The sequence below is a fragment of the Lithobates pipiens genome, unplaced genomic scaffold (genome assembly GCF_037356315.1).
Source record: "Lithobates pipiens isolate NorthernLeopardFrog02 unplaced genomic scaffold, aLitPip1_a1.2 Scaffold_27, whole genome shotgun sequence".
NCBI classification, from domain to species: domain Eukaryota; kingdom Metazoa; phylum Chordata; class Amphibia; order Anura; family Ranidae; genus Lithobates; species Lithobates pipiens.
In genome coordinates, this window is record NW_027507788.1 from 62,202,729 (window position 1) to 62,208,757 (window position 6,029).

Sequence of the window (6,029 nt, forward strand, 5' to 3'; positions counted from 1 at the left end):
GGAGACACAGATCAGAAGTATAGACAGCCATGGACCGGAGGATCTAAACTGCAGCCTGCAGTACACTGCGCCCAAAGGCAATATCCTCTTGCCCTCTGACATCCACCTGATAGAATCTAGTGATTGTGTGGACTGATGACCAAGTTGCAGCCTGTCAGGTCACCTTGAGGCGAGGTGACAGGTGCACACCGTAGGGGTCCGGAGTGCACCGCAAGGTTGTGGACCCTACGGCTGACTGCTGCAGACGGGGGACAGATCCCACTGGGGATAGAGCGTGAGATTCCCTGGGACGCGGAGTCTAAGAGCCAGCAGGTGTTCACCAGAGCCTCCAGTGGTGAGGATGGACTGGCTCCAGGTCGCGACCCCCAGGGTCCCCCAGCTCACACCCACAGTAGGCAACAGGAGGATAGGGATGAGGGACAAAGCCAAGGTCGGGGCCACAAGCAGACAAGAATAGTCGGGTATACGCCAAAAGGTCAGGATCACAGGCAAGCAAGGATAGTCAAGACACGCCAAAGTCGGTAACGGAAACCAGTAGCAGAGCACACGGCAGGCAAGCGGAAGCTAACACACAAAGAATACACAATGGTTGATCAGCACTGAGGCCTTCAGTGCACAGGTTAATATAGGGCTCCCTGATAGGGCCTGGGGTGGAGCCATGCTTAGAGGAGAGGTTATAAAAACCACCAGGTGGAAGTGGCTGGCTTCTTAGTCTGAAGACACGAGGGAAGGTAAGCAAACACAGGAAGATCACTGCATAACCATGACACAGCCTTACAGATCTGAGCCAGGGAGGCCTGGTGATGCACTGCCCAAGAAGCACCTAAAGCACTTGAAAAGGAGGAATATTCCCCTTTACACTATAGGCCTAAAAAATAACCTGTCTAATCCACCTTGAGAGAGTGGATTTTGATGCCGCTTGGTCCTTCCTAGGGCCTTCCGGCAAAATAAATAAGCAATCAGTCTTTCTTATCTGAGCAGTTGCCTGAAGATAGATACTGATTTCCCTTACCACATCTAAAGTGTGCAAAGAAAAGAGAAGACAGAAAAGGGAAAAACACAAAAAACCTCAAAAAAATTGTTGGTTGTGTTGGACTTTTTAGGCATACTCCAGTGTCTTGCTCCAGTTGGAAAATGGTCCAATTTTTCAACTGGAGCAAGACACTGGAGTATGCCTAAAAAGTCCAACACAACCAACAATTTTTTTGAGGTTTTTTGTGTTTTTCCCTTTTCTGTCCCTTGAACCTTTAAACTTCCAACCATTGAAACAAGTCTATCCGCTCCTTGTTCCATTGGAAAGATTGAAGAGATGGAGAACCTGGCCACTCTAAACTAAGAGATTATGGTGTAAAATCATCGCCCGCTCCTGTTTTACACTACAATTATTTGAAGCCTCTATGCTAATCGCAGGCTCCTATATAAGTAAAAGTGTGATGTTGATGTGAAAATCGCCCTATCTGCTTAGAGAAATCCTTTCTTATTTGTTATTTCTGCCCTTTGGCACAACTGTTTTTTGGGTTTCCCCTTTCCCATTAAGAAAAAAAATTGATAAAAGCTCCTGAGGAAGCGTTGGTAATAATGCGAAACATGTAGAGTGCCAAAGTATTTCTAAGATTGGTTCTGTAATTAATACCCTGTCCACTATACCCTCTTCTTCTCTGTGTACTAAGGCCTCATGCACACGAGACGCAGTTAAACGCGCGTTCAGATGCAGTTGGACAGTTTTTTCAACTGCCCCTGAACTCATTCAATGTTATCCTATGTGTCCATGCACACAGTCTCGTTTTTTTCCGTTTTTATGCAGTTGCGTTTAATCTCGTTTTTCCAGAAGCAAAAAAATGCGTTCAGAAGCAAAAATTTCCACGTTTCAGACGCAAAACGCGGCAAAACGCGGCAAAACGCGGTAAAACGCGGCAAAACGCCGCTACCGCGTTTAGCCGCGTTTGCGTTTATATGCGTTTTTAAAGGTGACCTTTTTTTTTACATTAAAAATCTCAAAAATGATTGCAAATGATGAAAAACCATTAGAAAAATATTTTAAACAATTGCATTTGCAAGTGGACAATCCACAACTTGTGGCAAGTGACATGGCAGGTGGCAAGTGACGTGGCAAGTGGACAATCCACAACTTGTGGCAAGTGACATGGCAGGTGGCAAGTGATGTGGCAAGTGGACAATCCACAACTTGTGGCAAGTGACGTGGCAGGTGAAGTGGCAAGTGACGTGGAAAGTGGACAATCCAAAACTTGTGGCAGGTGACATGGCAAGTGACCTGGCAGGTGACGTGGCAAGTGGAAAATCAACAACTTGTGGCAGGTGACTGGCATGTGACGTGGCAAGTGGACAATCCATAACTTGTGGCAGGTGACGTGGCAAGTGACGTGGCAAGTGGACAATCCACTTGTGGCAGGGGACGTGGCAAGTGATGTGGCAAGTGGACAATCCACTTGTGGCAGGGGATGTGGCAAGTGACGTGGCGAGTGGACAATCCAGAACTTGTGTCAGGTGACGTGGCAGGTGGACAATCCACAACTTGTGGCAGGTGATGTGGCAAGTGATGTGGCAAGTGGACAATCCACTTGTGGCAGGTGACGTGGCAGGGGACGTGGCAAGGGACGTGGCAAGTGGACAATCCACAACTTGTGGCAGGTGACGTGGCAGGTGATGTGGCAAGTGACGTGGCAAGTGGACAATCCACAACTTGTGGCAGGTGACGTGGCAGGTGATGTGGCAAGTGACGTGGCAGCTGACGTGGCAAGTGACATGGCAAGTGGACAATCCAAAACTTGTGGCAGGTGACGTGGCAAGTGACGTGGCAGGTGACGTGGCAGGTGACGTGGCAAGTGATGTGGCAAGTGGACAATCCACAGCTTGTGGCAAGTGACGTGGCAAGTGGACAATCCACAACTTGTGGCAGGTGACGTGGCAGGTGACGTGGCAAGTGAACAATCCACAACTTGTGGCAGGTGACGTGGCAAGTGACGTGGCAGGTGATGTGGCAAGTGACGCGGCAAGTAGACAATCCACAACTTGTGGCAGGTGATGTGGCAAGTGACGTGGCAGGTGATGTGGCAAGTCACGTGGCAAGTGGACAATCCACAACTTGTGGCAGGTGATGTGGCTGGTGACGTGGCAAGTGGACAATCCACAGCTTGTGGCAGGTGGCATGGCAGAGGACGTGGAAAGTGGACAATCCACATCTCGTGGCAAGTGACGTGGCAGCTGACGTGGCAAGTGACGTGGCAAGTGGACAATCCAAAACTTGTGGCAGGTGACGTGGCAAGTGACGTGGCAGGTGACGTGGCAAGTGATGTGGCAAGTGGACAATCCACAGCTTGTGGCAAGTGGACAATCCACAGCTTGTGGCAGGTGGCATGGCAGATGACGTGGAAAGTGGACTATCCACATCTCGTGGCAAGTGACGTGGCAGCTGACGTGGCAAGTGACGTGGCAAGTGGACAATCCAAAACTTGTGGCAGGTGACGTGGCAAGTGACGTGGCAGGTGACGTGGCAAGTGATGTGGCAAGTGGACAATCCACATCTTGTGGCAAGTGACGTGGCAAGTGGACAATCCACAACTTGTGGCAGGTGACGTGGCAAGTGACGTGGCAGGTGATGTGGCAAGTGATGTGGCAAGTGGACAATCCACAGCTTGTGGCAAGTGACGTGGCAAGTGGACAATCCACAACTTGTGGCAGGTGACGTGGCAGGTGACGTGGCAGGTGAACAATCCACAACTTGTGGCAGGTGACGTGGCAAGTGACGTGGCAGGTGAACAATCCACAACTTGTGGCAGGTGACGTGGCAGGTGATGTGGCAAGTGACGCGGCAAGTAGACAATCCACAACTTGTGGCAGGTGACGTGGCAAGTGACGTGGCAGGTGATGTGGCAAGTGATGTGGCAAGTGGACAATCCACAGCTTGTGGCAAGTGACGTGGCAAGTGGACAATCCACAACTTGTGGCAGGTGACGTGGCAGGTGACGTGGCAGGTGAACAATCCACAACTTGTGGCAGGTGATGTGGCAAGTCACGTGGCAAGTGGACAATCCACAACTTGTGGCAGGTGATGTGGCTGGTGACGTGGCAAGTGGACAATCCACAGCTTGTGGCAGGTGGCATGGCAGATGACGTGGAAAGTGGACAATCCACATCTCGTGGCAAGTGACGTGGCAGGTGATGTGGCAAGTGACGTGGCAAGTGGACAATCCACAATTTGTGGCAGGTGACGTGGCAGGTGATGTGGCAAGTGGACAATCCCCAACTTGTGGCAAGTGACGTGGCAAGTGGACAATCCACAACTTGTGGCAGGTGCCGTGGCAAGTGACACGGCAAATGCAAGTGTACAACTGCTCTCTATGCTGCTGCTGCTCACTCTGATCAAAATAGCAGAAATAGTTAAAAAAATGCTTTGAGAGCTTGGGGAGGGTCTACATGATGTTATCTTTATAAACGCGTTTAAACGCAAACGCGTCTAAACGCGTCTAAACGCGGCATGCAAACGCGGCAAAACGCGCGTTTCTAAACGCGCGTTTCAGCTTTTTTTTAACAGAGGTTTCATCTGCGTCTCGTGTGCATGAGGCCTAAGCGCCTCCACTGGGGGTATTTTTAGGCCTCATGCACACGGACGTTTTTACAGCCGCTTTTTTGAGCTTTTTTTGCAGCTTAAAAAGGCCTGTCCATGTTAGTCTATGGCTTCATGCCCACCTAGGCGTTTTTGAGCTGCAAATGGCATAGGCGTTTTTAAGCTGTAAAAAAACCCAGGACCAGTGCGTTCTGTGGCGTGGAGCTAGAGCTGTAAAAACGCGAAACGCGCAAAAACGCGCAAAAACGCGCACAAACGCGCACAAACGCGCAACATATTTTCTTTGTTTTCTGAGTCCTATAGCCAAGAGATGTGTTTCTTAAAAAAAGCTACTTAACGCTAACGCTAAAAAACGCGCAAAAACGCCAATGCAAAACGCGGTAAAAATCACAACGATTTTTCCAGGCGTCGGAGCTAGCTTTGCAGCCAGTTTTTTAAAACGTCCGTGTGCATGAGCACTTAAACTTATTCCTAGCTCCCCCTAACACCATTTTTTCACCCAAAAGCTTCTCTCACCTCACAGGAGTTTATGGCTTCATGCCCACCTAGGCGTTTTTGAGCTGCAAATGGCATAGGCGTTTTTAAGCTGTAAAAAAAACCCAGGACCAGTGCGTTCCGTGGCGTGGAGCTAGAGCTATAAAAACGCGAATCGCGGGAAAACGCGCAAAAACGCGCATAAACGCGCAAAAACGCGCATAACCGCGCAACATATTTTCTTTGTTTTCTGAGTGCTATAGCCAAGAGATGTGTTTCTTAAAAACCGCTACTTAACGCTAACGCTAAAAAACGCGCAAAAACGCGCACAAACGCGCAACATATTTTCTTTGTTTTCTGAGTCCTATAGCCAAGAGATGTGTTTCTTAAAAAAAGCTACTTAACGCTAACGCTAAAAAACGCGCAAAAACACGCAAAAACGCCAATGCAAAACGCGGTAAAAATCACAACGATTTTTCTAGGCGTCGGAGCTAGCTTTGCAGCCAGTTTTTTAAAACGTCCGTGTGCATGAGCACTTAGTGCTCATGCACACGGACGTTTTAAAAAACTGGCTGCAAAGCTAGCTCCGATGCCTGGAAAAATTGTTGTTAAAAACGTGATTTTTACCGCGTTTTGCATTGGCGTTTTTGCGCGTTTTTGCGCGTTTTTTAGCGTTAGCGTTAAGTAGCGGTTTTTAAGAAACACATCTCTTGGCTATAGCACTCAGAAAACAAAGAAAATATGTTGCGCGGTTATGCGCGTTTTTGCGCGTTTATGCGCGTTTTTGCGCGTTTTCCCGCGATTCGCGTTTTTATAGCTCTAGCTCCACGCCACGGAACGCACTGGTCCTGGGTTTTTTTTACAGCTTAAAAACGCCTATGCCATTTGCAGCTCAAAAACGCCTAGGTGGGCATGAAGCCATAAACTCCTGTGAGGTGAGAGAAGCTTTTGGGTGAAAAAATGGTGTTAG